General features: G+C 39.4%; 1 pseudogene; it reads left to right on the top strand.

Annotated features, from left to right (window-relative positions):
• Positions 1-12749: 12749 nt before the first annotated feature.
• Positions 12750-13911, top strand: LOC103208360 (annotated as a pseudogene).
• Positions 13912-15016: the final 1105 nt, after the last annotated feature.

The raw sequence follows: 15016 nt of genomic DNA, 5'->3' as shown, positions 1-15016 counted from the left end.
AAAAAAATTTCAACTAGGAAAGGGAAAAGAAAAAATGCTGAAAACTAGGACCTGGGAGGAGAAGAATGAGAATAATAGTAAAAAGGGCAAAAGTATTATTAATAATAGTCATTTTAAAACAGACAAATACAAGCAAACCAATCACCAGAAAAAAGAAAGCGAAAAAGAAAAATAAATAAATAAAAATAGAAAAAAAAAATCGGTGGAGGACAGGGCAGGGCACCCAGGCTCTTTCTGAGCACACAGACTGTGATGGAGTTCCTGTGTGCCAGAAGGTAGGTGGGAGTGAGGGATGGCCATGCCTCCGTTTACCAAACAGGTGTGGGGTATAAGAGTAACAAGAGGAATGTCACACCTTTTCAGTCTTACAGATCCAGAGTGTCCTTGGTGTTGCTAGAAAGCAGAACCTCTTCTTAAACCCCTGGAATCTCGGAGAGTGCTGTCTCTTTAAATATCCAAAATGGTCAAGCCACTTGTAACATTCAAAATTGCAGTGCCCTCTGGACCAGCAAAAGTCCACAGCTCAGCCTGCCTTTCTCTTCACCTTCTCCATTTATTTTCCAGCCACCAGAGCAGTCCTCCGTGTAGTTCCTGGCTAGCAGGGCTGATTTTTAGGTTAATTCTTAGGTCCTATCACCACTCAGGAATCTCCAAGCTGTCTGTGCCATCAGGATCGCTCAGGATCACTGCCAGACCACAGCTCTGTCTGTCTCCTTTTTTAGTATTTTCGTGCAAATTCTTCTACTAGTTGGGGTTTAAAAGTCCACTTCAATATCCTTCCCTTCAAGGCTCAGAGGTCCAGAATTATATTCTGTGTCTGTGGTAATTGGTTTCCCTTTTCTTTGTTGAAGAGGGTCTGTCTTTCTGCCTAGTCCGCCATCTTACCAGAACTCTCAGGTTTTACTTTTAATGGGAGCAGGTCACCAGATTTTCTCCCACAGAGCTATTGGGTGGGTTTGAACTGCTAACCTTTCAGTTAGCATTTGAGCATTTAAGTGTTGTGCCACCAGGGCTTAAAATAATTGAGAAAAAAACTAAGAAAAAATAATAAGAAGTCAAATTAAATACTAGGATGAAAAAAAGAAAAGCAATAAAATATGAAATGATTGAAAACTAAGTATAAATAAATATAAAAATAAAACATAAAGCAAGAAAGAAAATAACAAGCAATTTAAGAGTTGAGAGATTGTGTACAATAAATGCAAATTACTCTTCTAAGCAGAAAAATTGATGTGTTATTTTTAAGGAATCTTGGAAGTAAAAGAATGAAAACAGTTTGTATTTTTATCGCAATAAGGAAGCAGCCAAAGTTGAAAGCTTACCCTACCTCTGCTAAAATAATCCAGGCATCAGAGCACTGTGGCTCAAGGCAGAATCTGGTGCCAGATTGCCTGGATTTCACCTTGACTGTGCCACTTGCTGGCTGTGAGACCTTGAGCACTTTACAAACATCTCTGTGCATTAGTTTCTTCATTTACAAAATGAGGATAATATTGTTGGTGGTTACTATTGAGTGAATATCTGTGAATTGATTAAGACAAACTGAAACCCAAACTTACTGCTGAGCTGATTCTGACTTATAGCAACCCTAGAACAGAGTAGAACTGCCCTGCATTGTTTCCAAGGCTGTAACTTTTTACGGAAGCAGACTGCCTCATCTTTCTCCTACAGGGTGGCTGGTAAGTTCTAACTGTCCATATTTTGGTTAACATACAAATGCTTCAACCACTGCACCACCACAGCTTCTGAACTGCTTACAATAGTGGCTGGCACTTAAAGGCAACCTGTTACTGTTATAACTATTTAGGGATGCTGTGAAAATTAAATTAGACAAAATGAGTAAAAATAGCCAGTACATATAGAAGTACAGTATCACCTTGAAAGTGAACTACCTGTCTGCAAATCTTTGTCTCAGGTTCTACTTTTGAGGGAACCCAGACTCAAACAATCACCTATTGTGTGCCATCATTCTGTATCCATTAAAGAGAAGTTAAAGAAGTGAAAAACTAATAGAGATACATAATGTCTTAGCACAGATAAAAGCACTATTACAGAATTAAATGTTCGAGTCTTACTTACAGTGTGTGTATGTGTGTGTGTTTTCTTTTTTAATACCATTTCCATGACTTGATTTTAGTATTAATAGCTCATAACCCTATGGTCAAAGAAATAAAATACTTCCTGCTGTTGATAGAGCACAGCCTTTTTGGCAGGATTGACATGATCAGTGGTAGAATTCTCACCTCTCATGAAGGACATCCAAGTTCAATTCCCAGCCAGTGCACTTCACTTGCAGCTACCACTTTTCTCTCAGCAAAGGCTTGTGTATTATGTTATGATGCTAAACCAGTGTCAGCAGAACTTTGAGACTCAGAGAGACTAGGATGAAAGGGCTGGTGAACTAGTTCTGAAAAATCAGCCAACGAACACCCTATGAATCACAACGGAATATTGTCTGATCCTCAACTGATCATGGGGATGGCATAGGACCGGGCAACGTTTCCTACCAGACTACATGGGGTCACCATGAGTCATACCTACTTGGTGACAGCTAACAATAGCAAATCTATCTTATATCAATAGATGTTAATGCACCACTTTAGAGGAATCGTACAGTGTCCACACATAAAAGGTGTCACTAACAAGGTGAAGCCAGGAGAATGGGAGAACTCTAACTTCTCCCCTTCCAATTAGTTAAAGTTTCAAATCACAGAATTTCTCCATATTCTTAGATCAGTGTTAGGTGCTCAGCAAATGCTGATTGATTTGAACTTTTTATTTTATTATTTTTCTTTTTGTTTTTTTGTATGTGCGTGTGTGTTTTAGGTGCTAGTTTACAGAGCAGTTTGTTTTACATTCAACATTTCATGAACATTTGGTTTCATTTCCCAGTTACCATCCCCAACCCTAACCCACTTTCCTCCCCTCCCTTCCCAGTAACCCCCTCCATGCCCCTCATAGTTATGCACTCCTGTGCATCCTGCATTTCCTCCATGTGAATGTTGCCCCTCTGGTGCCCCATGGTCGATTGCTCCAAGGGATGCATCTCCATAGAGTATGTAGGTGTGTCACCCTGGGTTGAGTGGGTCTGCGTGTATGTCTTATTTACTCTTGGGCTGAGAGTCATCCCCTGGGAGTGAGTTTTATTCCAGGACTGAAGTGTATCCCTGGGCCATAGTATTGTTGGGTCCCACCAGAGTCCATCCAACTAGTAATTCTGGTCCTTATTGTGTTTTTGGATTTTGTTCCACATTTTTCCTCCCACTCTATCCAGGATCTCAAGTTTTGATCCTTTGTCAAGTGGTTGGCATTGGTATCCAGGCATTATCTAGTTTTTCTGGCCTTGAGGTCCATCATGTATTAGGGCTGATTGCTTCCAAATGTCTTTGTTTTTTTGCACTCTTCTTTGCTTCTGATGATAGGATACCATTAACTGCATCTTAAGATGGTCTCTTGAAAGTTTTTAAGACCCTCATATTGCCTACTCACCAATGTAGATTGTGGAACAAGATTTTTATGTATTTTATTGTGTCAATTGAGTTCGGCGTCCCCCAATACTATCATCCTGAGTTGGTTGATCTGTTGCATCTCTCTCCCACCGTATCTAGCTGTCTGTGAGGGATGCAGTATGTCTGTTTTCTGTTGTTTCTGTAAGGATTATGGATATTTTATATCACTGATATCGTACTTATGCCCACAGCAGGAGCACTGCCCAGGGCGGTCAGTGTCATCTGTCCTTTGGCAGCAAGTTGGTTCCTGACTTGAAGAACTACTGCTGGAACTCCACCCAGCCCTTCAGTCACAGGGGTATCACCCATGTCTTATACTATGCTTGCTGACATCTCCTGCTGGTATCTCAGCTGAATCTATCCTTGGTCTAGAGCATAAACCTGTTCACTGACAACTATCTGATCTTCTCAGATGTTTATGTGTCAGTGCTAGGTGCTCAGAACATGCTTAATAATTTGAACTTAATCTGAGTGTGCCATTTCTGCAGGTCATAGTTTGTATCCATGTGTCACTCCAAACAGATGATATATGTGTCTGTCAGAAATAACTGATAGAAGTGTCTGTCAGAAGTCCTGTGCCAATTGATTCAGAAATAGCCAAGGGCTAAGAACAAGTTCGGTTATACAGAGGCCTGTTTTAGGATGCCTGCCACTGGTCAGTCCGTGCATCACTGCATGGCTGAGTTCCTTCTCCTGGCTCAGCATCTAGATTAACTGCACTATAGTCAACAGTTCAGAAAATCCTCAGAAGGGTGTCGCAAGATGAATTATCATCAGAAGCCCTCTGAGTTCCCAAACAAATTGACCTGTGTGTACACGTCAAAATCTATCTGGGACTTTTCACTGCTAGAATAGACACTCTGTCAGAGACAGAATCTTAAGGTGCTATTGAAACATAATCAACCCCACTGCTTTTGTACTTATGCCCACAGTGGGAGCACTGCCCAGGACAGTCAGTGTCATCTGCCTTTTGGCAGCAAGTTGGTTCCTGACTTGAAGAACTACTGCTGGAAAACCACCCAGCCCTTCAGTTACAGGAGTATCACCCATGTCTTATACTATGCTTGCTGACATCTCCTCTTCCTGTCCCCCTTCTTATATGTTTCAGTAGAACTAAGGTCTCATGTTGTTGTTTGCAGTTGAGTTGATTCTGACTCATAACCTCCCCATGGGTGCAGAGTAGAACTGCCCCGTAGGGGTTTCAAGGCTGTGACTTTTCAGGAAGCAGATTGCCAGGCCTTACTTTCAATACACCTCTGGGTGGGTTTGAATTACTAACCTTTCAGTTAGTAGTTCAGCACTCCCTGTGATGGCTCCTTTTGGGTCAGCTTGCCCATTAAGTGACACACAAAGCTGTCCTGTTAGGCTGGGTAGGGCCACCAGTCTGACCAGCTGGTGCTGTCTGCCATTTCTGGTTCTTTCGTTGCAGTTTCACCTTGCCTTACTTCATGGTGCACTACCAGACCTTGCAAGTCTACCACATATGGTTGTGCTATGAATACTGTGTAAGAGGCCCTGCAAAGGAGACACAAGAGGCTAGAATCCTACCCCAGCTTCCACAAGCAAGGCAAGTGTCCTGGTGCAAGGTTACTTCAACTTGGCAGCAACGTCACATCATCTTCCAAACCGTTATGATGTTGTGGGTGAAAGGTTCTTCATATGTTCATACAATACCTTGATCTCTGCTTTGCCTGGCCTCCCAAGCCCTGCTGCCTACATGAACCCTCTTCACCCAGCCCAGGAAGGCAGAGATGGGGAATTAGATCTGTGGTAAGAGCACTACTGGCCTCCTGGCACCACAGCCAGCCCCAGTGCAGCATGGGAGAGTAAGGCAGCCAGGAGAAACCATCTTCAAAAAAAACTTACTTCAGATTTCAGTTGTTAAGCTATATTCACATTATAACTTTTTTCTCCTTTTATTTATCTGCCATATTCAACACATTTATAGACACTTACTGAGCTCCTATTATGGGAAAAGATCTCAGCTAGGTCCCATGAGCAATACAAAGATGGACAAAATGGATAGAGGGCCCTATGAACTCACTAACAGATTCTTCTGAAGAGTTAAATAAAAGTGCAGCCTTTTCCACATTGTTGAATCTGATTTTGAGACTGATTTATTAGATTGCCCTAGAGGTTGAGTTAGACCATGAATCAAGCAAGTTCTTGAACACCCAGATTGATTTACTATGAAAAAAGAGAAGGTTTGACACTACAAGGCCAACTAACCTACACAAAATAAATTGTAAGTTGTCTGATTTTTATTCATTTGAACACGGAAAAATGCTACCAGAACTTTTAAAAAGGGAGCAGTAATCTGATAACAGGAAAATATGAAGAGGAAAAAAAATATAGGGGAAAAGAGTTGCCCGGAATTTTCAGGATTTAAATTCTCCTATGACGGTTTGAAGTCTAGTGGCACACAAAAGAATCCTACCTGAAACAAAGTAGGTCAAGTTACAAAAAAAAAAAAATTATTAGCATGTCTGACTATAAAGTGTCCCAATATATCAATATATTGAAAGCCCTTTCCCCTTGAACCCCTTGAAATATCTTCACAAGGTGTACAAACCTACCCACGTTCAATCCAGATCACACAGGTAGTGGCTGACCTTCTATATCAGACTTAGCACCACGTGCATCTTGGATCCTGGTCACTGAGTTGGATCAGAGGTGACCCATGTGACATCATCTGCCTTCATCCTAATTTTTGGGCTCTCTTCCATTCTTTCTTGGGATGAGCAATGGGCTCTATGTGTTTGCTCCGTTTCACAAAGAAAGGAACCGCCTGTGTTTCCACACTGGGGCTGACCTCACAAATGTTTACTCATGTGGCTGAATGGGCAGGACTCCAGCACTTCTTCTATTGCTGGTTTGTATGGGATAGTCCAGAATGTCCCTTTTCCACAAGAACACTACTAATCCTTTTCATTTTCCTGATGTAAATTCTACAAATAGAATGATCATTTTTATGGATAGATACTGAGCACTCCCACACATTTAGCAGCCCCCTACTCTCCCATGTTTTTTTTACCAAAGAACTTTTATTTTTTTAAATGATGAATCCACTTTCTTTCTTTTCTCTAACAGTAGAAAAAGCAAACTTGAGCTTGTAATTTTTCAGTGAAGGCAGGAAGAATAACAAACCTCATTTAGTCACTCGTAATTTAAATACATGCGTGCACACACACACACTGTGAAAACCAGGTGTATCTAGCATTTATCTCTCTGGAGTTGACAGCTTTCAGTGATGATCTAGCACAATGACATCTTACAAACAACACATTACCACCGCCTTTCAAGACATCACAGCATTATGGTTTATTATCTGTCATTGCCTCTCTCACCTGTTATCACTCCCTTTTCTGAATTCCTACCTATGAAGACATTTCATTTTGAAGACATGTGGTGCATAAAATTAACAACAGAAACCTTTATTTTCTTTTCTATGAGTAGGTGAGAGCAATTATAAATGCCTGGGGCCAGATAACTTTGATTTTCATGCACAGCATCTTGAGAACTGGAAAGGGAACGACCAGGCAAGGGGCAGGCCCAAGAGCAGCTGGAAAACTGCTGAGCCTGGGCTCTGCACACCTCCTCTCTGGGTCCTATCCTGCAAACCAGGTCAAGAGGTCAAGCACTGGATGCTGTTTCAAGGAATAAATATACTACAGTCATCATGTCAACTTTTGGCTGCTAACCTAGAATGGGTAACCAAGCCCAACCCACTGGCATTGATTTGATTCCAACACAAGGGTAGAGGAGTTTTATTCTCCATGGTAGAAAGGGTTATTTGAAATGTTAGCAACAGGGAATTGTTCAGCCAGATTATGGTACATACACTTGATGGACTGCCGTGCAAGCTATTGAAATGAAAATGTGAACACTATGAAGTAACCTGAAAATATTTGTGATAAAATTTCAATATAAAAATCAAGATGCTCCATTCCATCAGCATTATGATTGTACCAAGTGGAAAAGAATATAATTTTTTTTTCCTTTCCCCTATATCTGTGGTGTTTGTTTAGTACAATCAAGTTATTTTTTAAAGTAGAACCTACTCTGGAAGCCATAATTGTGTTATCAAAGGCTTGTCATTTTGTTTGTTTGCTTTTTAAAGAAGTGTACTTGTTAGGAGTCCCTGAGTGGCACAAATGGTTAAGAGCTTGACTACTAGCCAAAAGGTTGGCTGTTCAAATTCACTTAGAGGTGCCTTGGAAGACAGGACTGGCAATCTGCTCCTGAAGGAACACAGCCTTGAAACCTCTCTGGAGCAGTTCTACTATACAAACATGAAGTCACCATGAGTCAGAATGGACTTTCTAATAACAACGACTTATTAGAAAGATGAAAATCCCTGAACAATGAAAGCTACTTCCACTTACCATTTTTCTCTTTGTACTTTCTCTCTCCAGATCCTATCAGCAAGATGACTATGAAATCCCATAACTCCAGTGAAAATATGAAAGAACCATGAAATACAAGCAGAGCATAGCAAATCAGAATTACCACATTAAAATTTCTCACTAAAACACACAAACAACCTTTTTTCTATTCTTGTAAATAGTATTGATTATTTCAATAAACTTAATCTTTTAGAGTAGTTTTAAATTTCCAGAAAAATTGCAAAGATATGCAGGGTTCCCATATGGCCTGCACCCAGTTTCACCTATTAGTAACATCTTACATTAGTGGAGGAGCTCTGGTAGCACAGTGCCTAAGGCACTTGACTGCTAACCAGAAGGCTGTCTGTTTAAACCCATCAGCCACTCCTAGGAAGGAAGATGGGGCAATCTCTTTCTGTAGTGATACTGCCTCGGAAACCCAAGGAGGGGTCATTATGATTCAGATCCAACTCCTTGGCAGTGAGTTCAGATCCAACTCCACGGCAGTGAGTTTGTTTCTTTTTTTCATTTTTACATTAGTGCTGTACAATTGGTAGAGTCAACAAACCGCTATCGGTACATTATTATTAACTAAAGTCTATAGTTTATTCAGATTTCCTTAGTTTTTTATTTAATTTTTCTCTGCTTCAGGATCCCACCTAGGATGCTGTTGTTCTTATTTGCCATTGAGTTGACTTCAACTCATGATAACATTACATATAACAGAAATGTTGCATGGTTCTGAGTCATCTTCCTGATCATGGGTATGTTCAAGACCATTGAGTCTGGAATATCACGTTACAATTTAGTCATCACATTTCTGTAGGTTTCTCTTGGCTATGAGTTTCTCAGACCATCCTTGCTTTTGATGTCCTTGGCTATTTTGAGGAGTACTGGTCAGGTATTTTGCTGTCTGTCTTTCAATAGAGATTTGTCTGCTGTCTTTCTCCTGATTAGACTGGGGTTAGAGGTTTTTGGGAGGAAGACTCCGGAGGCAAAGTGTTGTTTTCATCACATTGTGTCAAAGGTGCATACCATCAACATGTTTTATCATTGTTGATGCTGACCTTGATCACCTGGCTGAGGTAGTGAAAGACTTTCTCTAAGTATTTCATAGGTTAAATATCTGCCAAGGAAAAACAAATTAAAATAAACATGTGAGAAAAGCAAAAAACAAAACAAAAATAAAATTAAACATGACAAGACTTTAACCCATGACTCTTGCAATTTGCTAAATAGAAAAAAAAAAAAAAATCACTCTTCATGTACCTTGTCCTCTTTCTCCCTATATTGCTATTTGTCACACAGCCTTCCTTGCCTTGGTCCCTGAATTTGCTGTTACGTATACATTAATGGAGCTGTGGTGGTGTAGTGCCTAAGGCATTTAACTGCTAACCAGAAGGTTGGAGGTTCAAACCCACCAGCCACTCCTCGGAAGGAAGATTGGGCAATGTACTTCTGTAGTGGTACTGTCTCAGAAACCCAAGGAGGGGTCACTATGAGTCGGAGACAACTCGACGGCACATATCAACAACAACAACAACATACCTTAACGAACTATTATTTCAGATGAAAATACCACAGACCCTCCAGTGTTGAATTCTATGTTGTTAAGGCACAAGTCAATTTCATATGTGAAGGTGGAGACTGTGCATAAAAAGAGTATCTTTCCTTCATAGTAACAGGATACATACATTTCACAGAGTTGTCAAATCCCTAGTGTGCTCCAAGTGGTGAGTGATCTTTGTAGGGATGAGACTTGCAGTGAAGGAGGTCACTGGGGAGCAAGTGCAGTCAAGCAGCCTTGTTTTCTTCCCCAATTGTTATTTCTCCTCTACTTCTAACCTGTTGAGTTTGCTTAATAAAAATGTGTTGAATTAGTAAGTGAATATTTTAAGTAAAACAACCAAGATGATATTAAAAATGACGTGTCCTAGAGATTGAGATCACTATCAGTCAGAATGCCACAGGTCTATCTAAGGAATCTGTTACTTAGGGAGTAGCCTTAGCTTCTTAAAGTCTTGACCCCTTGCATTAGCTGTACCCCATATCTACATAGTGATTAGATAAGGTTTGCCATTGTTTAATCAAGGCACGGCATATGAAGATGAACTGGGCCAACCAGAGTCTTCCTATTGAAAATCTGGATTAAGACGCAAGGAATGAATTGCCAGGTAGCAATTTTACTGAAGTTGTGAAATTGTCACAGGCTGGAGTAACCCAAAGCCATAACAAGATGAAGTAATGAAGTCACATAGAAAAGAGAGGAAAAGATGCTTAAGAAGGAGTGTCTTTGAGAGAAGCTGAGTCAAAAAGAGGCCATGAGAGAAGGCTTTAAAGAAACCCAGAGAAAAAGATAGACCATGGTCTAAAGCTAGGTTGCATCTAGGGCCTTATAACCCTGTGATCCACTCTAATTTATGTGTGTGCTTGCAAAAAAACATCACCCAATCCCCTTCCCTGCCTTTTCCCTGGAGTCCAGTGAGCCTCTGCTCCTTAGAATTCAATTAATTAAAACAGCAAGGTCCCATAGGCCCTTGGACCACTACTAATAGCCTACTAGAAGATTTTTCAAATTTGAGTATTTTCCCTGAAAAACAGAAATAGTTTTAATGTCTTAGAACTCTGTAGGATACAGAGTTTATGCTTGTTTAGACACAGTGTAGGAAAGAGGGAGAAGAGGGATGCAGTGGCCACACCCCCGCATTTCCCAGGGCTAACCTGGAGCTTTTTTCCCAGGACACACCCACATATTTCTGACTTCTGCTCATTGCAAAATCGCTGAAGTCTTGCCTTGCCAGTGCACCTGATGACACATCTATCTACATGTTCCTGGAAGTTACTGGGCTGTTATCCTTAGTTCTAATATAGACATGCATTTTCCCCATCCCTGATGATGTTTTTATGAGATCAGTTATGTTATGAACTCATTGAGTAACAAGAACACTGCGTTTGTTATTTTTTAACTGTGCAAAAACATGACCAAACAGTGTATTAAAACATGCCACAAGTCCAATGTTATGTTTGGCAAAATACTGATAAAAAATTAATTAAAAAATAATTGCCATTCAGATAAAAAATGTCTTAAAAATAAATATTTGAATAATTATACTTCTATTGAACATATTCTTTGCCTCGTTTGAATAGTAACACAGTTACCCTCTTAAAGTATGTTTATTGATACTTTCTTAGAGTTCAGCTTTCTAATTTGGGAAAAACACAGGAAAATCAAGTTATTTAACAATATTATTGTGAAGTCTTCAACTAATTATTTTAAGAAAGCTATTCTCTTTAGTACTGTACATCATTAGGCACTTTATAAGTTTGTTGAATATGAAATTTGAACAGATTTTCTTTTGCTTGAAAAGTAGGACTAGGTGAAGGAATTCAATTAGAATTGTTTTTCAGATTGATAACGTGTCAGAAATATGGCTGAGTTTGGTTAGACACTGAACCAGGTGTTTACTCAATTTTACTCTTTAAACAAAGCCTGATCAAGGAACAGATCAAGATGTCAAAGAGTTGTTGGAGTCAGAAACTAGTACAACTCGATGACTAAATTGAATTTTATTTTGTGTCTGAAATTAAGACTTCATTTTAACTGGAGACAAATTTCATATTTTACCACTGAATGACTAAAAGAGTATTCTTATATGGAAAAGAACAAAATAATTGCATGTTTCACAGATGGCTCCTGGGTGACTTACAGTCTTAAGGAGAATATCTATGTAGCAATGCACATGGATTTGAAAATGTAGGGGAAGGTCCGACTTGAGTACATTTGGCACATCATTAAAACCAGCAGTCATTACGTATTTAATGCTTCAATTATGTATTCAATGAGTTCCTTCTAGAGGGATTGTGAATATTTAATGTTAGAGTTATTCATGTGACCAAAGAACAGAACCAAATAACATCCAAGCTGCTTTTATCCAGAGAATGCCTTAGTCTGTATTTGTTATGTTATACAAAGATTGAGAGACACTTTATTTACAAGAGGCACATACAAGCCTACCTATTTGAATTTATGAGGACTTCACCTTTTGGGCATTTAAGGACTAAATGAATAGACTCAGATCCAGTAGTTCCTTTTTACATAAATATATAGTCATATTACCAAAACAAAACTCTGGCATCAGCTGCTATACACATTTGAACTTTCAGGCATGTAATGTACATTCATCCTATCTGCACCATATGCTTGCAAGCTACTAAAGGGTTAAAAGCATGTCTTCCCTTTTCCTTGGAAACTTCCCACAGTACCCCAGAGGATGTTTGCCTGAAGAGATGGCTCAGTGAACACTGTGGTCCCTGAGAGATGATGAAGTTGCTTTTTTAACCCTTCTAAGAATATCAAAAACCCATTGCCATTGAGTCAATTCTGGCTCATAGCGACCCTATAGGACAGAGTAGAACTGCCTCATAAAGTTTCCAAGGCTGTAAATCTATATGGAAACAGATTGCCTCAACTTTCTCCTGGGGAGTGACTGGTGGATTCCAACTACTGACCTTTCTGTTAGCAGCCCAGCACTTTAACCATTGTGCCACCAGGGCTCCTTTATAAGAATATAGAAATAATAATATTTTTTTCCTCAAATCATAAGGTTGGTTGTTTCTGTTCCTATTTCTTATAAAACGTATTGTTTATGGCTCTCACACAAGGAGCTTCTTGTCTGTTTTCACCATTTAATTATTTTAGCCATTCTCAAATTACCAAAGTGGGAAAAACTATTGTGGCTTCCTATGGAAAACAAGTTAAAAAACTTATGACATTTTACTTTTGTACAAACAGCACTCGAGTTTTCATCTTTGGTGTTTCTTAGACTTTTCCACCAAATTGATTGCTAATAGAGTCATGAACACAAATCCCACACTGCCTGCCTTCACTCCTCCCACCTTGTCCTTGTCTTCGGTTAGAACTTGAAGCAACCTGCTGTAAGCTCAACAATTCTTTAATATTTCCTCCTGTATGCTGATTTTTTTATTCTTCTTTATAATACATATTCACATTTGATTTACTATAAATAATTTCCTCCAAATCTTCATATAACAGTAACACTCCCAAGAGATATACCTGTACTTCCTGTAAACAAGCTGCAAACCTGAGTTGGTGCAGAAACTCCTATTTGAGAAGCCTTAGCTAAGAATATCAGAAGTTGGACTCTCACTATGTTTGAAATAATCTGCTTCACTTAGGATTGAAAGCATAATTACATGTGATTTTAATATAAAAATAGAATTATTAGGTTGATGGTGTCCTATAACAAAACCTTATGATTTTAGTTGTTGTTAAGAATTATGTGATAATTGTTTTAATAAGATTTGCCTAAAAGTTTATTAATAATAATAATAAGTTGGACCGTGGCTACCTGTGGGGCCTGGTATAAGGGGGCAAAGCTGGCCTCCTGACCCAGTGGGACTACATCAACCTAGTCCAGTGCAGGATCTTAGACGCTCCATTCTTTCAAGACTGAAAATACTCTAGATGAACTGAATGTTGAATTACTGTGCAATAAACTGTACTAGTCTTATCTTGAGGCATTCTATAAATTCTGTAAGAATCATGGTAATGCCACAGCAAAAATTATGTGCTCTATTCTTGAGTTTGAGGCTGACAGACGTGCTTTTATCATCACTCTTAACTCCTTTGGCAGTGAATTGACCAAAGATGACTGGGGTCCCTTTATCCAACCTGTGGCAAGCTGTATCCTGAGGGCCTGCATCTGCTGGCTCAAGCAGAGACTGAACAGATGAAGAGGTTTGCAGATCATTATGGAGTATACAAGCCTTTATTCGACGCTGTTGGTGATGGCAATGGGGGGAAGACACTGGAGGATGTATTTTATGAGCATGAGGTGCAAATGAATGTGCTGGCATTCAACAGGCAATTCCACTATGGTGTATTTTATGCATACATAAAGCTGAGGAAACAAGAAATGAGAAACTTTGTATGGATAGTAGAATGCATTTCACAGAGACATCAAACTAAAATCAACAGTTCCATTCCAATTTTATAACCCAAGTGAGGGCCTCAAATGCAGAAATCATAAATGTTAAGAGGAGGTTATGAGGAAGATAAAACAAATTTGTTATGTTATCTAGGATACACAAAAGTAAACTATGTTGCACCTTCTATAAATTGCATAATCACTGGAAATAGGATAAAAAAATCCAGAAACAAACAAACAAAAAGTAATAATAGTAACTTTAAAAAATCACCGTAAAAGGCAGCACTGTGAGTGGTAAAGACAGGCTCTGCGGCCAGACTGCTGGGGTTCCAGTCCTGACTTCACCAGTCACTTGACCTGCACACGTCATGTCACCCTCTTGTGCTCAGGTTCCTCATCTATAAAATGAGAACAGCGATACTACTTGTATTATAGGTTTGTTACAAAGATTAGTAAATATCTGTAAAGTACTTTGACCATTGTCTAGTATTTGGTAAAGATTTTAGCCTAGGAAACCCTGTGAGACAGTCTGACTCTGTCACAAAGTGTCACTATGAGTTGGAATTGACTTGATGGCACAAAACAACAAATAAAGAAACCGGGTAAAAAAAAATAAATACATAAGTGAATTAGATAATATATGATTTATTTTTATTAAAAGAATGGTAATTAATGCAAGAAAGATTTCCAAGGACTCAAAGGTGGAACTCGGGCATTGCCTCCCACATGAGTTAAACCACCAAAAATTGGCTAGTCGTTAATTCCTCTCATCAACTGTGACAAGAGTTCAAAGCCTGCTGTCTCCCCTAACTCTCTGTCCAGAAAGGTAAGCCATAAAGCCATTGGAAAGAGGGCATCCATCATGACAGCACATGTTATAATTAGTCTTTAGAAGCTCAGGTCTCTTAGGAGGCATGTGTTGGGCAGGACTGTCAGGAAACACAGCTGAACAGGCTTTGTCTTTCTGGCACTGTCTTTACTCTGCATATTATTTTTCCAGAGTATGCATTTTTTGTTTGTTTGTTCCCTCACATGGACTGGGAAACTTTAATCTTTCCTAAACGGCAATGATGAACACACTAATTGACACTGACCTCAGAGATCACCTCTGGATGGAACGACTAGCAATTGATTTTTTTCCCATCACCTTGGTCTTTTATTACCTTCTGGCAAT

This window comes from Orycteropus afer, unplaced genomic scaffold (assembly GCF_000298275.1).
Source record: "Orycteropus afer afer isolate SDZICR_OR568_19922 unplaced genomic scaffold, OryAfe1.0 scaffold00428, whole genome shotgun sequence".
Lineage (NCBI taxonomy): Eukaryota > Metazoa > Chordata > Mammalia > Tubulidentata > Orycteropodidae > Orycteropus > Orycteropus afer.
The sequence above is the reverse complement of the archived record's forward strand: the minus strand, read 5'-3'. Positions and strand labels throughout refer to the sequence as shown.